Source organism: Myotis brandtii, unplaced genomic scaffold (assembly GCF_000412655.1).
Source record: "Myotis brandtii unplaced genomic scaffold, ASM41265v1 scaffold811, whole genome shotgun sequence".
In the NCBI taxonomy this organism is placed as follows: domain Eukaryota; kingdom Metazoa; phylum Chordata; class Mammalia; order Chiroptera; family Vespertilionidae; genus Myotis; species Myotis brandtii.
Window position 1 is genome coordinate 133824 of NW_005371277.1, and position 22114 is coordinate 155937.

General features: G+C 44.2%; 1 long non-coding RNA gene and 1 pseudogene across 3 annotated transcripts; both read left to right on the plus strand.

Moving 5' to 3' along the window:
* The first annotated feature begins 4763 nt into the window (after nt 1-4763).
* Nucleotides 4764-5206, plus strand: LOC102248111 (annotated as a pseudogene).
* A 1650-nt stretch (nt 5207-6856) lies between these two features.
* On the plus strand, nt 6857-18337 carry LOC106724382. Of its 3 annotated transcripts, none has more exons than XR_001360155.1 (4): nt 6857-7020; nt 7570-7810; nt 7928-8116; nt 18251-18337. It is a non-coding gene; the product is annotated as an uncharacterized LOC106724382 (long non-coding RNA). The 3 variants fall into 3 exon arrangements; XR_001360153.1 differs by lacking the exon at nt 18251-18337 and adding an exon at nt 15058-15321; XR_001360154.1 differs by lacking the exon at nt 18251-18337 and adding an exon at nt 15058-15321 and having other exon boundaries at nt 8073-8116.
* The last annotated feature ends 3777 nt before the right edge of the window (nt 18338-22114 follow it).

Consider the following 22114-nt stretch of genomic DNA (forward strand, 5'->3'; position numbering starts at 1 on the left):
GTAAGTTTAAAAGATTTAGATAAAATGTTAGCATTCAATTACTAATGATTCAGACTGTCAGGCCATCTGACTACAACCGGGGTCTTTTATCCTCCGCTGCTAAGTATTTGTATTGTAATGTAATATGTGTTGTTGGGGAAGAACAATTTTTCCCTTCTACCCTTCTAAGTTCTTTGGCTGGTATAATAATCACATTGACATAAGACAGATTAACAGGAGAAAAACAAATTTAATTACTCATTATCCTAGCAATGACAGGCCAAAAAGCCAGGCAAGAAGCATGTATTTGATTTTTTAAAAAAGAGCTTTCAGGAAGCACTGATTCAGGCAGAAACCCAAACAGTGTTCTGATTAGGAGACAAAGGCAAGGGGTGCTTCTGAGGAGGGGAGGGGACCAGTTACATCAACAGAAGGGAGGCATTTATGTTGGCACCGATAAGCTAACCCAGAGACACGAATTCTAACAAAAGTTTTTAATTTTCAGTCTAACAGCCCGGTATTCATAATATCTGCTTTCTCCTTATACTTGCAAATAGTTCTTTAGGACACAATGCTGCTTTAGGTCCAGGCCAAAAGTTCTTTTGCCCTTTTAACATTCCAAAGGTTTGAGGAGTAACACGGGCAAGGCAGTTCTAACTGCATTTGTAAATGGCTCTGTTTACTTTTTTTTTTACAAGTCCCGTAAAAATATGAGAGCCAAGGGCAAGCTGGGCCATTGAGCTAAGGAAGGGGATAGATCCTGTGGCTTCAGAGTGGAGACAGGTAATTACAGAATAATAAAGAAGGCATGCTGGCCTAGCTGGTTTGGCCCAGTGGATAGAGCATCGGCCTGCAGACTGAAGGGTGACACCGAGAAGGGTTCGATTCTGGTCAAGGGCACATGCCTGGGTTGCAGGCTCGATCCCCAGTAGAGGGCATGCAGGAGGGGGCTGATCAATGGTTCTCTCTCATCATTGATGTTTCTATCTCTCTCTCCCTCTCCCTTCCTCTCTGAAATCAATAAAAATATTAGAAAAAAAAGAAAAGAAAAGAAAGAAAGCATGCTGATTGCCCACATGCAGATAGGTCTTCCAGATAAACCATTATCTCCTTTTCTGGGCCAACCTCGACACCCCACCTAAACACTTTTAGGTGGGTAAGGGAGAGGTAAAGTTTTTCTTGAGTTGATTGGGTCTTCATTGTCTTCATGTCAAAACAAACCATATACCAAGATAATATATCTTGGGGAATCTCGTTAGAACCTCTTCATGTGCATGTGTGTGTCATTAGTGTATACATGCATGTGTGTATTGTATAAGTGCATATGTACATGTGGGCATTATATGTTTGCATAGGTATATGTGTATATGTGTGTGTCTTGTGTGTGCATGTGCATATATGTAACTGTGTGTGTACCTATGTCTAAGTGTATGTGCGTATACATTCGTGTGTGGATGTGTGCATATGTGTATCTGTATGTTTGTTGGGGGGTGTAGTGTGTATAAGTTTATGTTTGTGTGTGTGTGTTTTGTGTATGTGTGATGTACATATTGTATATAAGTGTGTGTATATGTGTCTGTGTTTCATAAGTTGAGGGACTCTCAGGCCCTAAAGAGAATCTGTGCTTCTGGCCCAGAGCCTGGTTCTCACTGATTCAGCCATGACGCCCGTCTCCACAAGCGGGGTGACCACCGAGCATCCCCAGACGTTCTTCCCCCCACACCTGCATGCCATCCCCCTGCCCCTGAGTGACCCCCGGGTTCTGTGAGCCCTCGGACTGTGTCACAGCCAGTGCCCGGATAATCTTTCTGTCTCCCAAGAAGGGAAGGCAGTCCCCCTTGGAGGCCAGGGCTGCCTCCTGAAGGTCAGGTGACTCTGTGACCAGCTCTCCCCTGGGAAGGAGAAGCAGGTGTTTCCTGCTGAGCCTTCTGCTCCTGAATCTGCGGGGAGTCACCTCCCTGGGGCTCAGGCAATGCCCTTGGCTTTTAGGGCAATTCGATGCTATGAGAGTGTTGGTGTTTTATTTTTCTAGACATTTTTAATGTAATGAAATCTTTGAAGCTAACATTATGACAGCTAGTTTTCAGTGTTCTTAGAAGTTCTTCAGAAACATCAGTGTCAATTGGCTGCATAACACTGAGACAGTCATTGTCACAGCCCAGTGACTTAACTCTTCCCAGCCATGAAACAACCAGGCGTTTTCCCTGTTATACATAACTAGAGGTGTGGTGCATGAATTCGTGAACTGGTGGGATCCGGCCCCCCCTCATCCCCCCCCCCAATTGGGGCTGATCAGGGCCAGGGCCGTGGGGGGTGGAGGGGAGGGGTCACAGGCAGTTGGCCAGCTGGCTCTGCCCCCTGGTTGAACTCCTGGTCGAACTCGTGGTTGAACTCCCAGTCGAGGATATTAGGCTTTTATTATGTAGGATTCTGAAATAAACATCTTTATTCTGTATTCTGTATTGGACGTGACACATTTGTTTTTGTCACTTGACAATTAAAATCTAAGAAGAGCATTTCTTGCTAAGCAAATAAGTTGCATTTGTGTTGTTCTCTGTGGGGTTTTCTTTTTTCCCAGAAAATATTATTTTTATTACTTAACTGTTGACATGCCTTATAATGCATTTAAATATATATTTTTCTGCTTTTAGAATGTCACTCTTTGAGCAAGAACAAAAAGAAAATTCAATCTTTTCATCATCATGAAAGACAAAAATCTTTAGTTATGGCTATTGATAATTTAGAAAACTTTCAGTTTCAAAACTCACTTTTGCCATTTTTCCATATAAAAATTTAGGATTGCTCTCAAATCTAGAACCTTCTGTCAAGTTGTATTTTTTCATGTCTACGCTATAGGTTCTCTGATGTGGAGGTTTCTCACCTTGCAACTTGTAATTAGCTCATTGAATTGTCAGCACTCATGGACTAATGCACCATGGCCGATGACCTTCTCTGTCTGGTTTAATGTCCTGAGTATCAGGCAGGCATCTCTCACCAGGAAGCAGTCTTACTGGTTTCTGGTCTCTTCTCTTTGCGTGGCTGCCCTGCCACCTGGCCCAGGTTCCCAGTTCTCCCTCCTCCAACGTTCTGCACCTGGAAGCCAGCCTCCCAGCCAGGTTCCTGCCCACCTTGGTTTTGGGAAGCTGCTGAAGGACCTACTCAGTCAAAACAGGCCATCAATAGAGAAGACCCCACTGAGGACCTCGCCTGTAGAGAACACCCAGCCCCAGGGCAAAAATGCAAAACCAGCTGTTTTGTAGAATGTTCTGCTGTGTGGGTTTGTTTTATTGCTTTCTCCTGGTGACATTTAACTTTTGCCTCCATAAACTGGACAAAGGTGGGCTAAAGTCTTGATTAGATTCTCATTCCTCGTTTTGGCAAGGATACCATTTTGAAAATAAAAAATAAGAGTGAATTTCACTTCTCTTTGCCCCCAAAGCTGTAGCTGAAGCTGTTTTCCATCAAAGAGCAGCTTCTGTGTTTCTGACTGTGAGCCCTGAGAAGCTCTGCTGTGTGCCGCACGCTGGGAGTTCCATGGAAGACAAAATTTCACAGAGAACGCAGACTGACAAAGTTAGACCACTGAGAAACAGCGACAACTAAATGCTGTCACCAGCATTCCCCCTCAAAATTTTAAAAAATATCATAATGCTAAATTTAAAAAAAGGATAAGGTAAAATAATAAAAATAGAAAGTTTTGATATACAAATGATGCATACTTTTTCAATTGAGAAATTTAATCTTAGAAAAAATTTCTTTCAGAGATCTTTCTCTTTCTCCATTTCAACAGACTAGTGACCAGTCGTCATGGGCTGTGTGGGCTTTAAAGTTTATTGTTGCGTTTTTGTCCAGAGCTTTGCAATTTGCTGTGTATGGAAGCTCAGAGAAAGCCGCACAGGCCCTTCTCAGCAGTATTTCATGACCATGTTGATTCCATCCTCTGAAAACTATAAACTCACCTACTGCTCCACGGGTAGGCTGCGCTTTGGGACGCACCTGAGCTCTGGCTACACTTGAAACAGGTCACAGGATCTCAGCATCGGGAGGAAACCCAGAAGTCAGGCATGTGGGCCAGAGCACGGCCCCACCGTGAAATGCAAGGGTCACTCGTCTCTGTTCCAACAGTCCGAGGATGGAGACTTGGAAAAGCAGGTGTTAATTCATCAGTGCACTGACACTTGCCACCTGAGTTCCCATCCTTGTTTTGTCTTCCAGGTTACAGAGACATACAGATTCCTTGCCCACCACAGGCATTTAATCATTTTTTAAAAACAGTTATTACCCGCTGCCTGTGGATTTTGTTCATCTCCTAAAGACAAGTGCAGTGGAGACAAGATGATCTTGAGTCAGGACATACTGGGGGCCACCCCAGCTTCTCAGGGGCTTTTGGAATTTGGAAAGATAGTTGTCTCCCATAAAACCTGGTTCTTTATGGAAAGCAAGGCGATCCCTATTTTGGAACTTACAGCCTGGACATTTGACTCTGTTCTTTTCATTTCTACTTTAATAATCCTAACATTTCCCAAAGCAATGACTATCCTTGCCTGGATCCAGGGAGGGTTGCATATAAGAAAGTCAACAAGAGGCCTGGCTGGGTGGCTCAGTTGGTTAGAACATTATCCCATCCACCAAAAAGGTTGCAGTTCGAGCTCTAGTCACAGCACATACCTAGGTCTTGGGTTCCATCCCCAGGTGAGGCGTGTACAAATCGATGTTTCTCTCTCTCTCTCTCTCTCTCTCTCTCTCTCTCCCCCCACCCCCAAATCAACAAACACATCCTCAGGCCAGGATTTTTTAAAAAGTCAACAAGAAATGAACACAGCTCTTTCTCCGTCATCGAGATGCGTGCATTCGCTTCTCCTTCACCATGTCTTCCCACAAGACTTTCAGGATCAAGAGGTTCCTGGACAAGAAACAAAAGCAGAATCGGCCCATCCCCAATGGATTCAGATGGAAACTGGTAATAAAGTCAGGTACAACTCGGAGAGGAGACATTGGAGAAGAACCAAACCGGGCCTGTGAGGAATCACACGTGAGAGATGGCTGACATATTTATGCTGTATCCAGGTTGCCTACACCATTAAATGATTGAAAAGATCGCTACTGTCTGGATAGTTGGGGCTTTTTAATTGGAAAATTAATGGACTCATGGTTTTGCTCTGTTGATTTTTTTTCTGCAGTAGAAGGTTGGTTCAGTAATAAATGTGTGAGACCTTTTAAACTGAAAAAAAAAAAAGAAATGAACATACTAGTATATAGAGAACAGACTGACAGCTGGTGGGGGGGGGGCGTGCTTGCAGGGCTAGGTGAAAATGGTGAAGGGATTAAGGAAAACAACAATAACAATAACTCATATACAGGGACAATAGTATGGTGATTACCAGAGGGAAAAGGAGGGTGGGGAGAGGTAAAAGAGGGTATAGGAGGGATAAATGGTGATGGAAGGAGACTTGACTTCGGGTGGTAAAAACAATACAATATAAAGCTGATGTATTACAGAATTGTACACCTTAAACCATTGGTTCATATAATTTTATTAACCAACGTCACCCCAATAAACTCAATTAAAAAATAAAAAACAAGAAAGGAACATTATCATTCCAAAAATACTGTCCTCATCTGAAATTAAGGGGCTGGGAGGAAAAGGGAATGAAGAATTAGTTTAATAGGTACAGAGCTTCAGTTTTGCAAGATGAAAAATTCTGGAGATGGGTGGTGGTAATGGCTGCACAGCAATGTGAATGTACTACATCAAACAATAGAAAGCACAAACAAAAAGGGGGGAGGAATATGTAGATGCAGAGCTGAGATAAAGAAAATAAGAATAAAGTATTAGGGGAATAGGGAGAGAAAAATGGTTTAAAATGAAGAAGGGAGAAAAGAAAAGAAAAAAAATGTTTGAAAAGGAAAATAGAGGAGAAAGCAGATAAACCTAAAATAAGAAAAAGGAAAAAAGATGAGAAATCAGGAGAGAGAAAAAAATGAGTAGTAAAAAAAGAAAACAAATGAGTAGGGAAAGGGAAGAGGAAAATTAGATATATGAATGAAACAACAGAGACTAGAATAATAACAAATCAATAATGCAGACAAAGAAGATAAATTTTAAAAGGAAAAAAAGAAAGGAAGAGAAAAGAAAGTGAAAAAATGAAGTGGTGTTCTTCTCAGCAGAGTCTGGTGCCCCCTGGGAGCTCGCTTCGATTCCCACCTGTCTGCCCACTCTGGGCTTCCTGCGAGGCCCTCAGGTGCTGACCCTGTCAGGCACTGCCCCCTTTGCTTTCAGCAGCCTGCTTGAAGCTCCCAGTGATCCACTGAACTACCATTTGTGTCTGTCTCCACAGTTGTTGGCTGCAATCAGGAGGGGCCAGTCTGTCCTCTAAAGTAGGTTTGTTAGCAGCACGGGGCCCTGGGCTGGGTCTGCAAACTTCCCCTGTTCCCCAGGCTCCATCTCTGCCCGCCTTTGCCTGTCAGCCAGATGTCAATCTTAATCACTCAAAAGTCTGTTTCTGAAAGGGCTTTAAAGATGCGGGGTGGGGGGGTGGGGGGTCCCTGTCCCAGAGCTACTCCTCCGTGAGTGGCCCAAAATATTACTCTGCCCTCAGCTGGACAGAGATCCTCATATGGAGACCAGCGGGGTGGGCTGGAAACCTGCGGTTTTTATCAGCTCTCTAGTGTGGGGCAAGTACCGGTCTGGTTCCCGGGATAGTCCTCCCCCAATCCTGTCACTGAGAGTTCCTGCGACTGTTCCAACCCAGAGGCTTGGCATCGGCTTTGTTTCCTCGGAAAAGAACAAAATACAGGGTGTGGCATGCAGGCTCCTGAGGGAGGGGCAGGCTGTGTCACCCAGGGTGCATTTTTTTCTTTCCTGTCCTGTGGCTGCTGGGAGCAGCTACTTCCTCTCAGGAAAAATGGCCGCTTCGGTTTGGGGGCCGATGAGCAAATGTTCCTGGCTGCTGTTTTTCCAAGTCTCCCTGCAGTGCTTTCACCGCAGCATCTCCTTAGGCGCCTCCAGTCCCTGTCTCCCTCCCTGCACCAAAGCCTTGGGTGAGTAGCTGCAAATGAAAACTCTTGTGCTCTGGGTTAAAAAAACAAACAAATAAAACAAAACAAACGAAATGAAACTGCAGCTTTCTCTACAACCGGCTCCAGACTCCACCAGGCCAGCAGACTCACACTAGAGGCCCAGTGCCTTTCACTGCTGGATGTTACATGAGCTGCAGGTCTCGGCTCCGGCTCCGGTGCTCCGGGCTGTGGAGCGAGCTGGGTTCCCGTCTCTATCTTCTGAGGAAACAGACCCTCCCATAGCCAGGTGCTCCCTCCTCCTCTCGGCCTGCTGCCCCTGGAAGCTGGGTCCGCTCCTCCCATGACCTCGCCCTTCCTACTGGTCTCCAGGTGTGTTCTGTCCTTCCTTGATATAAGTCTCCTCAGCTGGACCTCAGTTGGTAATTCCAGGCGAATATTCGCCAATTTTGTATTTCCAGTCTGGCCCTGGGATGAGGTACATGACAGGTCTGCCTATTCGGCCACCTTTTTTGCTGCTAGCATAAATTATTATTAATAATATAATTATTATCCTCTTGAAATTGTTTTCAGTGATTTTTAATGACCATCAGTCTTCAATCCTGGCTCTGTCCAGCCCTAAAGTGTTGGCTTGTCTGAAGTTACACCACCTCTGATCAAGCCCTGGCTTCCTGGCTTACCAGCTGAGACTGGTCCCCAAACTCTCCAAGCTTCCATCTATTCATCTGAGAAATGGGGATTAGGATTATGATGATGATCAAATGCCATAATCCAAAGCAGAGTGAGTGAACCATACATTCTGCACTGTCTACAGGTAAATGCCACAGGGATTTTGGATGCATTTTTCTCCCCCATTTTGCTTTTCTAGCTATACTTCCTAAGTTTTTCATAATGATTACCTGTTTGTTTGTTTTTAACTAATAAAAAATAGTAACAGAAGAAACTGCTGGAAGAATAATGGCCAATGTCTCACTAAGAACCCTTAAAAACAGCCACTACCAATTTATTCACTGAAAGCTCTAAATGGGAGGAAAACAAGCCCAATATTAACGATGTGCTTACTGTCCCATCCACAGGAACAGGACATAAGGAACGGATGACATTATTTTTCATGAGCCAGGTAACTGGTTTAGTTAATTGTTTTATTTGGTGATTTATATTCACACTAGAGGCCCAGTGCACGAATTTGTGCACCAATGGGGTTCCTCAGCCTGGCCTGCTGGATCAGGCTGAAACCAGCTCTGCAACATCCCCCAAGGGGTCTCGGATTTCGAGAGAGCACAGGTCAGGCCAAGGGACCCCACCGGTGCACAATTGGGGCCAGGGAGGGACACGGGAGGTTGGCCAGCCGGGGAGGGACCTCGGGAGGGCTCCAGGGCATGTCCGGCCTGTCTAACTCAGTCCTGATTGGCCGGACCCCAGCAGCAAGCTAACCTACCGGTCAACTGTCTGCCCCCTGGTGGTCAGGGCACATCATAGCGACTGGTTGTCTGGTCAACTGTCTGCCCCCTGGTGGTCAGTGCATGTCATAGCAAGCAGTTGAGCAGCCTTAGCATATCATTAGCATATTACACTTTGGTTGAACAACCGGACACTTAGTATATTAGGCTTTTATTAAATAGGATACTCTACTTTTACAACAAACCAGTGCCTTTCTGATTAGATTATGAATAGGTCAGGAGTTACAGACTGAAATTAAGGCACAGTTCACTCATGTCTACTGACAAATCCAGTTTGCTAGGACAAATTGTAAAATCAGTCCAATAGAAGTCAAGAATGTCATTTTTTATTTCCTTCTTATTTTTCTGAGGCTACACAAGGCAAGAGGGGGAAGGACACCAGCTTCCCAGATGGATCACTGGTCAGCAAGCTTTAGCAAGGCAAGGCCTGGACTCGCATGCCAGAAATTCTGCCAACAGCTCACATATTTCAGTGCATCCCACATATTTGAGTGCTCAGCAACCAAAGCAAAGCAGGGGGAAACAATGATGGTGGAAGCTGGCTTGGTTGAGAAATTCCAAGGGCACAGTATTTCTTTACCTCCATATCCAACCACGAGAACAGGGCACACCTGAGGCATTGTGCTGAAATGACTCTAGGTGAGTGCTTTTGGCCTCATGTCCCTAATCTTCTGTCCATCTGTCCTCAGGTGGTCATCCCTTCCTAGACTTTAAGGACTTCTCATGTATTTTATAATTTTTCTGTGTTGTGTGACAAATCTAAATCTTCAGCAATATATCATAAGGTACAACCCAAGCAAGAACGTTTTGATGATATAAGGGCACTCTAAAATTTCAAAACACCATTAAGAATAATAATGGTAACTATGTGGTAGGAACTATGTGTTAGCACTATATTACTTATCCTCCATAATTTTACAATAGCCCCAGCAACAGACTTTTGTTTTTAATTTTTATTTTTTGGTTAATCTTCACCCAAGGATATTTTCCCATTGATTTTTAGAAAGAGTGGAAGGGAGAGGGAGAGACACACAGAGAGAAACATTGATGTGAGAGAGATACATGGATTGGTTGCCTCCGGTACTCGCCCCACGAGCCTGCAACTGAGGTATGTGACCTTGACCAGAATCGAACCCAGGATCTTTCAATCCTCATTCCAACACTCTATCCACTGAGCCAAATCAGCTAGGGTGAGCCAAGCATTTTTAATGCCCCTTTCACAGTTAAGAAAATGGACACTGTATGAAGGGAAATACCTTGCCAATGGTTACATGGCTGTTAAGAGACAGAACCAAGATTTGGACCCAGAACTATTTAATTACAAATCAGTGGCCTTGATAACAACATATTTGTTATTTGATTATTACCTATCTTTGCCTGACCACCATTGTGTCTACTGAAAGGGCGAGGGCTATGCCCTCCATCTTGCCCCGTATCCACCATGTTGGGGCAGCAGCCATGTGCTCAGGAAAGCACCTTCTTCCCAAAAGCCCAAGCCTCTGCTAGCCACGCCCAGGATTTCTTTAAACTAACCAATGACAATCAAGGGACGTGCGCACCATAGATATGACCACATCCTGTGTAACAAGACCTGACTTGCACCTGGCCAATCGGCAGGGCCCACAGTCATCTCTCCTCCCCTCACTCCACCCCCCTATTAAAAATCCCTTTTTCCCAGGGGCTGGACTCTCGTCTCGTCGGTGGAGGCTGGGAGCCAAACCCGGGTTTGATAATAAAAGACTCTCTGCTTTTGCATCGGACTCGGCTGGCTCCCTTGTGTGGTCTATTGGGGATCTTGAAATCTGGGCATAACATTTACCTAATTAAATAGGTCCTAAATAAATACTTGTGGTATGAATGAAGGCTATCTCCCCTCAAGACCTAGGGAACAGAGGCATAATGGGGTAATGGCAGGTCATGGTTTGTTTCACAGTTTATTGAAATATCAGGGCCAGTATCCTTGTGCTCCTAACAAGTCCTGCCAACTCCATGGCTCCCTAGTACAGAAGCAGGAATTCCTAGTTATATTGCAGCAACACTTTATATTGGGACTTCTGCAGAATTTTTTTTTAATTTTGAAAATATTATATATGCTAGATCAATCAGCTCAAGTTGTTATAGAACTGAAAATGTTGAATTAAGTAGAAAACATGAACAAAATATTTTACAAGAGGAAAAAACGAAATCTAGCCTTAAAGGGGGAATTTCTATACCCAGATATCTAATCCCAAAAATATATGGCTGGCATTGTTCTCCTACAGAAAACTAAAGTCACTTCTACAGGCATCTATTAACATAAAAACATCGAAACCTGTAAAGAATTTTTGTGAGTTTATTTGAGCCAAACTGTCAACAATTGCCAGGAAGCAGAACCTCAACGAATTGAGATAATGCTCCGGAGAACGGCAGGTTACATCTATATTTATACATTGCAATCAAAGGAGGGACGTAGGTGGGTTACATGAAATCCATTGGTGATAGACTAGAGAGACGGGAGAAAGCAAAGCGGGGGTGAGGGATGGGGAGGGGGGAACCCCTTGGGAATGGATAAAAAGTAAAAAGACACATACTTAGGTGGGTACAGGAACAATTAACATGATAACAGTGAAGGAATTTGTGGTATCTGTCCTGGCGCCCAGCACATTAGGTTGTGCCCCACGGGGTCCAGAAAAAGGGAAGTTACAAGTTACCCAGACATTTCAAGGGTATGTTATCATGGATGCAAAAAGACAGATAGGCTCACTTAAGGTAAAGGTTGACCTTGTCAGTGAAGATACTGGCCTAGGATGTAACTGCCCACCATAACTGCTTTTAGTTAAAGTTTAATTTCAGACCATCCTTTGTGGTGACTTTAGGTCTCTGAGTTTGCAAGACCGCCATGCAGGCCTCCCCTGAGTTTGTCAGGTTAGTATGTGGCCCCTTTCGTCCACACATCTCATTTTTCTGACACAAAATGACTTCTTCCTGATTCTTCTCAACAACCAGTTTTACATCACCTGTTCTTCTATTTATTCCAGCTCATTCTCCCCAGAGACAGTCTTGCCACACTAAGCGGGTACGTGCGCCTCTGCTCATCTCTTTCTCCTGAATGCCTTCCCTTTGTCTCTGGAAACTAGGAGCTTTTGAATGCTAACTCCTCAGCTGCATCTCTAGAGGCACTTTGCTACTAAAGCCATTGTCTATGGAAGGTCAAGGCCACCTGGGGTCTTTTAAAGGCAATCAGGAAGCCGGTTATCAGTCTGGCTTTCGAAGATGTTTTTAAAAGGGAGGAAGTCAATGGATTATTAATGAGTTTGTAGAAAGGATTTTGAACATTTACTTTAGGCACTCAGTGCAGAACCGTGAACTCACTAGGGAGTATAAAGGAGAGGGTCAGATGGAGGTTGCTGTGGGAGGGGGAAGGCCCCCAGTGGCCCTGCACATGCTGGGTCAGCGTGATGAGAAGGCCCCACCAGAATGCCGGAGGCAGCAGCAACCAGCAGGGCCTGCCCATCAGAACACATGTCACAGGAGGAAGGACTTGCCCTTCCTTTCTCAGGTCACAGTTGTTATTAATCAAGTTGGAAGTCCAAGATGCATTCCTGCCCCTTACTCCACCTGGTTGAGACAGGCCAGTAAGCCAGGACAAGCGAAATAGGGAAACTGGGACAGATAGTTAAACAGCAGTAGACAGCCATCTAGAAAATCTAGATGCCAAGCAGTTGGCAGCCATCAGTAAACCCTGTCTTCCCTGAAGCAGGGACACTTGAGAGTAAATGGTTCGCACTTCTCCCCAACCAGAAGGTAAATAGCTTAAATCACCCTATTCAGGGAGACAGATAGCAGGAATCCATTAGTGCCATTTGCCGGCCACACCCAAGGACAGATGAAGTTAAAAGAATAAGTCTCATTTTGGTACATCAGCATAAAGCTGATGAATATTCTATTTCGATCCTCCCCTAAGATCTCCCCTAAACACCAGCCTTTGAAGCCAGCAAAATGAAGGTCCCAGTGTATGCTCTCTCCTTCCCAGGAGCACACCCGTCCCTCCCCCACCACTTCCTTCCCCACAGTCATGCATCTCCTAAACCAGTGATGGCGAACCTTTTGAGCTCGGCGTGTCAGCATTTTGAAAAACCCTAACTTAACTCTGGTGCCGTGTCACATATAGAAATTTTTTGATATTTGCAACCATAGTAAAACAAAGACTTATATTTTTGATATTTATTTTATATATTTAAATGCCATTTAACAAAGAAAAATCAACCAAAAAAATGAGTTCGTGTGTCATAGGTTCGCCATCACTGTCCTAAACTCTAAGGAACCCACAAGGCTTGCAACCAGGGGAGCAATGGGCAGTGGCAGTTCATCCTGGGCAAACCCCCTGAACCCGTCCCCAAGGCCTCCTTTTCTCTGACTCCTTAGTGAGCCAAAGGGGACCAGCCTGGGCCCATTTCCCAGCCCTTTCTTGTTTCACTGTCGGCAACTTTAATAAACATCCTCTAGAATTCACCTGGATTTGTGACATTTTTCCCGCATGAAGTCAAGAATCCACACATTACTGGCTGGCCCTAGGCAGGCCTGCTCAGGGCCGGGTCCCCTCCCCGGTAACATGATTACTCACAAGTAGAAGCCCTGAGTGGAATTAGCTTGTCCTAAAACTAGGAGCGACTTCAGTCTAACGTTTTCCCCCCATTTCAATGTTTGCTGAAATGCTAGTATGTTTCCCAGAGAATGAAGAGTTATTACACTTCACTCAAGGGCACCAGTACCGCTTTTTATATAAGGGAGCGTAGTTCCTGCATAAATGTGACTATATGGGAAAGTAACTCAAGATATAAGATGAAGCGTGATGGTGTTGTGAGAGTCCCAGTGACTGCTTTGGGCAAGTTTGGGCTGGCCTTGTGAATTTCAGTTTTGGGGTCTAAGCAGAAAAACCTTCATCACTGACAACTGATGAGCCTGCGTACTAATCCTCAACCTCTGCTGAGCTGTCCCGTCACTAGAATGGTTCCAGTAGGAGATACTGTCGGCATTACAGTTAACACAAGCTCACTGCCACAGTGCCATTATTGCCAGTAGTTCTTGCTACGACAGCTCCTTTGGGAGATCTTATCCACAACAGGCAAAAACCAAGGTTAAAACAATGAAGAGGTCCTGGCCGGGTAGCTCAGTTGGTTAGAGCATTGTCCAGATTCGCCAAGGTTGTGGATTCGGTCCCTGATGAGGACACATACAAGAAGCAACCAATGAATGCACAAATAAATAGAATTACAAATTGATGTCCCCCTCCTCTCTCTCTCCCTTCCTCTTGCTCTAAAACCAACAAATAAACATTTTTTAAAAGGAATGAAGAAAACCAACACCAGTGCTGTAGGAGGAGCTTGGAAGGAGCAATAGAGGCCGTCCTTGGGCTAGAGCCCCATCACATAGTCATGAGTCACTCTGGGCAGGTCAACAGGCTCCATTTCTTCAGGCTCTGTGTTTAGACAATGCCCTTGATTCTTCTTTCCCGGCTTTAGCCTGGGTGTCATAATGCTCACTGAGTCATTGAGCTCTTCTGGTCTTGGAGTATTTCCCTCAAGAAACTGACAAGCCCAAAGGGCATGTTTTGGCAGGTGGCAGAACAACTAACAACATGTGTTTATCTCCAGATTCAATAGCATCTCCCCTTGCTCCAGTGCCAGAGGCTTTGTCAGCCCAACACTCCACCAAAGCCCAGCCTGGTGGCTGATTCAGGCCTCCAGGGTGGAGGAACCAGCTCTTCCAGCTCTGGAGCTAACATCCCCAAGGTTTGTTTTCTAACTCCTCCATGAGTAATAGGGTTAGTGTGCCGACCCTGCTGGCTGAGGACTGTGTTTGTGACAGCTGGGAGGCCAGAGTCCTGCTTCTGAGACTTCTACCAGGCAGATATTGCAGAGCAATTCTCTCTCTACCTCTCTCTTCCCTTTTGTCTCTCTTCTCTTCCTCTCTCTCCTGCCCTTCCTTTCTCAGGTCACAGTTGTTATTAATCAAGTTGGAAGTCCAAGATGCATTCCTGCCCCTTACTCCACCTGGTTGAGACAGGCCAGTAAGCCAGGACAAGCGAAATAGGGAAACTGGGACAGATAGTTAAACAGCAGTAGACAGCCATCTAGAAAATCTAGATGCCAAGCAGTTGGCAGCCATCAGTAAACCCTGTCTTCCCTGAAGCAGGGACACTTGAGAGTAAATGGTTCGCACTTCTCCCCAACCAGAAGGTAAATTCATCCCTCTGTTGGGGAAGAAGGACTCATCTCAGTACTTTCTCACATACCCCCCATTAGGAAAATCTCCAAGGACAAGGCGAGGTCCAAGCCCTCAGAGAAAAAGCTGAGCTGTCACAAACAGCACCTCTTGTCCTGCTATTCAAAGCTAGAAGTGGAGCCGCATGGCAGGTGTTATAAACTCCATAACCAAAAGTAAGCACACAGGTTGGTCTCATCATAAATTCCTAACTGGACAGGTCATCAGAGGTAGGCACCTCCCAGGCCTATAGCTTTCTTAGCAAAGGTCAGTCTTTACCTCGAGCGAGTCCTGTCCATTGTTCTTATGCATCCAGGTTAATAAAGCTTCGAAAGGTCAGAGTAATTTTCTTTTCCAGATTCTTCGAAAGCACAACCGCTGGCACCAGAGCACAAGACCACGAAACTCCTCGTTGTTACCTTGTTGCCCATTTTATGTGCTGTAAATGCTAAATGCTAACTCCCATGCCCACCAACGTAAAAGAAGGATGTGCGTATCCATTTTGCTTTATATCCAGGCCTAGACATTTCTCCACTTCATTTTCTTCTCCAATAGAGTTAATGTAACCTTTCTTACATTTTCTCCTGTTATTCTAAATGTATAAAATCAGCTTTAAAACTACCATTCTTAAAGATAGATAGATAAATAGATGAGAGAGAGAGAGAAAGGAAAGAAGGAAGGAAGGAAGGAAGGAAGGAGGGAGAGAGAGAGAGAGAGAGAGAGAGAGAGAGAGAGAGAGAGAGAGAGAGAGGGAGAGAGGGAGAAAGAAAGAAAGAAAGAAAGAAAGAAAGAAAGAAAGAAAGAAAGAAAGAAAGATTGTCATTCTCCAGAGCATTTTCTCAATTTATTGAGATTTTGCTTCTGGATATGTTTTCAAAATTTTGCCTTAAATAAACTCTTATAAAACTTTTCTATATGTTAGATATTCTTTCATCAACATTTACTTGGCACAGTTGACAGGATTCCAAAGAAGTCCATCCAGGACCAACCTGCAGATCCATAGCCAGTGTTAGGTACCAGCAGGGGTCCATTGTGCCCCACTGGCACCCTGCTTCCTATCTGGTGAGCTTGGGTGAGTTTTCTTTTGGAATCCTGGACCTCCCGCACTTGAGGTCGGTCATAACTTTTTTGAACTATTCTTAGAAAATCCTCAAGGTGGCACTAATGGATGAGGGCTGAGATAAGAGTCTGAACTCGTTCATCTCCAAAGATAAGGGGCACATACCATGCCCCCCACCCCCGGCCCCGCGCCCCAATATCGGGACTTTAGGTGACTAAGAATCTCCGTGGGAGTGCCTGAGGAATGCTCAAGGTGCAAAGTGGCCCCATAGGGAACTCCAAGACTTTGTAATTACATAATTGATTCATCAGGGGATGTGCACATAAAGGCTGGCTGCTTAGCTCTTCGAGTCCTAATGCTGTATTAGACAGTCAGGGAGAGAAATCGAGACATGTCTCTTCTCCAGCAACTTGAGAAGAGACAGTCCTTCAGAGCTCCACCCACAAGCAGCACACTTCAACCCACCACAAAATATTACTAGACGTTTGTTCAGACTCTGTAGATCTCAAAAGAAAACTAAAAGTAATGTGAGAAATCATGCCTCCACGGCCAACAAGCCCCAAGATACCCTGAACCCCCTATTAATATTCCTGCAAACTATATGTACAATTTATATGAAGTCTTAACTTGCAGGTAGCTACAGACATGGGAAGATTTAATTAAAAGTGGTATCAGCTTAATATACCAAAATAGGTCTCTTTGACACCTCTGAATTAATTTCTGTGTGCTCAATTGGAAAAAAGCAAGCTCTAAAATCAGACTATATGAATGAAAAACACCTCAATTGGCAAATAGACGCCTTTAAATGAGTGCACAAGTAAATTATCTTCCCAGGGGAAGTTAACAAGAAAATTACAGAGACTGTCTCAGAACTTAAAAAGGCTTCCAAAGCTGCTCTATGCCAACACCATGCTCTCCCCCTTCTCCAACTGCCCCTCTATATCCTATGCTTTTCAGAACTTCCTTGTCGAGACTTACCCTCTCTTCCTTCTCCCTTTTCGCTCCTCTACACCTCCCACACCATCACTCCCTACTGAACTAGGAGAGACTCAGAATAGAGAGCTAGATCAAGGTAGACCAGGAAAAAAGAAAGAATAGAAAAGAAATTCTGGCATCTCCTTTTAAATAAAAGCCAGTTTCAGCCTGCGGGGGGGGGCAGCAATTGTTTAACTTCCTTGGACTAGAACAGAATTAAGAAATCTAGCTAAAGGTTTTCTTCACTCTCTCCAAGATCCTGATGGGTTCACCAAGGAGTTTGATTTAAGAATTAGAACGTATTGTTATGCCCAGATTTCAGGATCCCCAAGAAACCACACCAGGGAGCCAGCCGTGTCCGATGCAAAAGCATAAGAGTCTTTATTCAAGCCCGGGCTTGGCTCCCCTATCCTCCTTACTGACGCAGCAGCAAGTGGCTGAGAGAGAGCTAGCCCTGTGGGAAGAGGGTTTTATAGGGGGTTGGAGTAAGGGGAGGAGAAAGGACTGTGGGCCCTGCCGATTGGCCAGGTGCAAGTCGGTGTCTTGTTACACAGGATGTGGTCATATCTATGGTGCGCACTTCCCTTGATTGTCATTGGTTAGTTTAAAGAAGTCCTGGGTGTGGCTAGCAGAGGCTTGGGCTTCCGGGAAGAAGCCTTGCCGAGCACATGGCTGCCTAAAAATGGAGGATCCAGGGTAAGATGGAGGACATAGCTCTTACCCTGGGGCAAGATGGAGGGCGTAGTCCTCGCCCTTTCAGTATGATTCTCGCTATTCTGACCTATTTCAATTAATATACTTATTGGTTTAGGAAGGACAAAGATAAAGATACTAAAACCATGAATTTATAATTCCAGCAAAAAAGCAATCAGGCCAGACCTCCCTGAAGGCTTTTTCAATAAGGGGGAAAGGAATCTACTTTTACTGTAAAAAGGCAAATCATCTTAAGAAGGATTGTAGAAAATTGAAATGGAATTTAGAAAAAGTAAGAAGACAGGAGTAAGCATAAAGCTACTCTGAGGATTAGGAGAAGGCATTTCCTCTTCTTATGACCAATGAGAAGAAATTGAAATTATCATAAAAGGGGAAACTACTAAGGCCCTTGTAGATATTGGGGCTACTTTTATCTGTTCTTAGCCCCACCCAATTAAGTTGCCCTCTCCCTCAGAGTAAAGCTTCTGTAAAAATGGTAAGGATATCTAATCAGCCAATTAAAACCTATTTTCTTCCAGCTAAGGAATGTTATAGGGCAACATACAATTGAGAAAGGTTTTCATAAATAATTTTAAAGTCCAAATTTTAGCAGGTCATGTGCAGAATCTTGGGATAACTGATTATCCAGATGTCATTTTCTACCCATCCTCTCAGCCTTCCTAGATTCTTTACAAAGAAATGTTTATGCTCTAGTCTATCTGGAGACAGAAAAAAAAAATTTAAACCTTGTTAAAAAAAAAGACCCCTTCTGTGTACAAGTAATTGGAGATATTTTAGATTCTGTTTATCTTTTTACTTGCAGGGTTGGACACTAAATTCTCTACCCCAGCCTAAAGTTGGAATTTAGGCTAAAAGTGGAACAGGGGATAAAATAAAAAGAGAATCAGCACTTTTCTCCTTAGAGCTTTTTTTTTTAATTGTTTACCTTATGGCCCCCATCATCCATTTACCCCACTCCCCACCCCCTGCCTGTGGCAACCACCAATCCCATCCTCCACATCCGTGATGCAGGCTTTGCTCCTGCAAATAACATGGCAGCACGAAATCCGTTTACTGAGTAAAGACAAGAGAGAGTCAGAGAGGGGCAGCCGGCTCGCGATGAAAATGCAGAGCGAGGCCTCGGAGTACAGAAGGGAACTGGAGGTGCTGTGCCAGGAGCCGCGGGCTTCCTTAGAGGGTTTGACCAAAACACAGGTGGAAATGGAAAGGCTGTCTTCCACTGCCAAGGGAGTGTGTGAGCTAGAAAATTACCATTATGGGCGGGACAGCCAACGCCCCTCCTCCCCCTGTTTCACAGCCCATGTTTACCAGGCTCCCCTGAAGCACCATCGTGGAGGCACGGCCCCCACACCGTGGACCACGCTGCACACCCGCGGACTCACCCTGCCTGCCTGTCCCCGGGGCTGCGCCAGCCCTACCTGTGGAGGGACAGCAGGTGCTATGGAGAGCACGCTGCTGGAGACGGCACGGGGCGCTGTGACCCCACTGGCTTCTGCAGCGCCCACGGTGGACAGTCTTCCGTGTGGGACCAAGGGCCGTATCCCAGCGTCATGCTCCGGGCTCTGGCATGGCCACCCGCCGACCTTCTTAGGGTCGTCCTGTCTGGACCATTTCACCAGCAACCCGCGGCCTTTCCAACACACTGTTACTGCTGCCACTTAGCATCATCATCAGTACCCATGGTGAACCTGTCACCCACGGGGACCCCGGCATGAAATAAATGAGTTCCCCTACAGAAAATAGATAGAGGATAGGTAGATTAGATAGGTAGATTAGATAGGTAGGTAGGTAGGTAGGTAGATAATAGATAGATGATGATAGATAGATAGATAGATAGATAGATAGATAGAGATAGAGTATTGGCCTGGCCAGGTAGCTCAGTTGGTTAGAGCATCCTCCCACTATGCCAAGCTTTCTGGTTCAATTCCCAGTCAGGACACATACAAGAATCAACCAATTAATGCATAAATAAGTACAACAACAAATCAATGTTTCTCTCTCTCTTGTCCTCTCTCTAAAATCAATAAAATAAAAGAGATATGATTAATGATTTACTAGGCAAAGATGAGAAAGGAACTAAACTAGGCATCTCTAAAGTTTTCACTTCCTAACTAACAAATAATATTTAATTCAAGTGCACATTAATGGTTTAAATGGAAGAAACAACTTCCAATATCAGATTTTTGGATACAGCATTTTTTTTTAAATCTAATCTTAGGGGGGAAATAATTATTTAAAGGACTCATAATCTCCAAAATTTGACATAATGGACCAGATAACTACCCTAAATAAGTTTGACTGAAGTAATAATTTTTTAAAGAAATATTTCCTCAGAGACATAAACATGTTGTAAATGCTCCACTGTTCTGGGTTTTTATTTTGTACTAGAGGCCCGATGCACGAAATTCACACAAGAGTAGGCCTTCCTTCCCCCGGCTGCAGGCACTGGCTTCCCTCTGGCACCCAGGACCCAGGCTTCCCTTACAGCCCCGGCTTCGTCCGGAAGGTCCTCTGGAAGGACGTCTGGTCTAATTAGCATATTATGCTTTTATTATTATAGATGGAATGACTTGGGCTTATAGTTTAGTAGAGACAAGGTCCTCACAGCAGGACAGGCTAAAAAACTTTCCGAACAGAAACGGTATATATTACAGAAGAAAAAAGACTTTTCAGTCCTTTGAGGGAAAGTCTGGTTCCAGTTCCCGCATTCTCCCCTCTTCTCTTCCTGGCAGTTGTGCGCATCTCAGCCTTCCTGGGAGAGGCTCTCAAACTCCTCTTTAGAAACAGGGACTAAGGCCCAGGGGAAAATGTATCGCCTTACAAAGGAAGTGTGCACTCAATAACAAATTGCTCTCCTGCAGCATGAAAGATGAAAGAATGCTGTTGAAATCCTATGTCAACTGAGTAGTTCAGAAAAGTGTAGAGAAAAAGAAAGTAAGGTCCAGACTGGTGAAGAGGGGTCTCAGAAGCTCATCCTGAGTTCAGAGGGCTTCCTTCCGTGGGAGCAGCTGCCCATCTGCCTGTGGATGAGCCCAGGCTGCAGGGACAGGTCAAAGGTCAACCTTCCCTTTTCCAGGGGCTTTTCACCTCTACCAGCGTCAATAAGCACAGTTATTTATGAGTCTTACTTTGAACATTGCGGTAGGGTCAATAGATTCTTGGCAACTTCCTACAGATGCTTTCTTTACCCCAGAGAAAAGGAATAAATCTTCTCAATATTATTTTTTTTGCCTTGATCTCTGACATGTTTATGCTAACAACGTTCCTATTGAGATAGATATGATTTACATGGAATAAAATTAGCATATCTTAAGTGTATATTCTGACACATGTATCCACCCAGGGGCCTATCTATCCCCCAAATCAACATATAGAAATTCTCTTCATCCTAGGAAGATCCCTCACGCCTGTTCCTGCTAATACTTCCCCTGAGGCAACCACTGTTCTGAGATCTCTCACCAGAGAAGAGTCTGTGCCTTTCCTTCCCCTTTTCTTCCCTCAAGGTGCATACCTTTGCTATCTTTCTCCTAAGCTCCAAGAGCCCTTCTTTTACCTCTGTAACTTGCTTCCTGAGTCAAGGTAGCCTAGCTGGCTCACTTCTTCATGGCTCCCTTCTTTTAACTCTGTGACTTTATAAATAAACTTTGCTTGTGTTTGAAAAAAGAAAACTTGAGCCATCTTAGCACACCTCAAATAATCTCCTAAAGTCTAAAAGGCAAGTAAAGTTATCTGTAATTTAAAATATGGTTTTATCTGTATCATGAGAGGTCAAACATATGAGACAATGGGTTGTATTTTAGGGCCTGTGGGTGTAGTCTTAGGACATGTCTCTTTACTTTTATCAGTCTGGGAGCATAAGTTGATAATGTTAATTAATTATTTCTTGGTTTTAAACATATATGTTTTATGGCTCACATCACCCAGTTGGTAACCTGTCTCATAGGAAGTAAAGACGTAAGTGGAAATAATCTTAGTCTCAAATCCTCAAATAAATATTTTCTGAATTAAGCAAGACCTCTGAAAGGATTTTGCCTTTGATTTCACAATAAAGCATCCCTACTGTGTGCTAATGCTTTCCTTATATCATCTCATTTAATCTTCACAACAATCCTATGAAGGAATTATTAGTATTACCCCATTTCCTCAATCATGAAACAGGCTTAGGGAATTACATTACCTGCCTAAGTTCTCACAGCTGGAAAGCTGCGTAATGGCCACTCTGCCGCAGCTCTGACTCTGAGCCATGTAAACTGCTTTCTCACGGCAGAGAAGTGCTTAGAACAGACATGTGAAGAAAGAACACTGGGTGCTTTCATAGAAGCATTTCAAGACAAGAAGACAGTGACTATCTAGAGATGTGGAACTACATTTCTAAGCAGAGCAAGCTCAGTGCTCAGCGGGTGAATTCATGATTGACTGATAAATGCTTCTTTACCTGAAATAAGTATTTTTGTCTCAATTTTAGAAATGTTGTCTAGATTTCCAACTGCTAAAGTGACTTTGCCATCTTTGTGAGAGATGAGCAATCCCTCGCCATAGCTTCAATCCTCACCCCTTCACCAAGGGCCAACATCTGTCATATATTTTAATTTCAAAGGAATAGGATTTATTGTAAATATTTTTATCAAACAGTACAAAAGTGTATATTGTTGAATAGGGAAAAAAA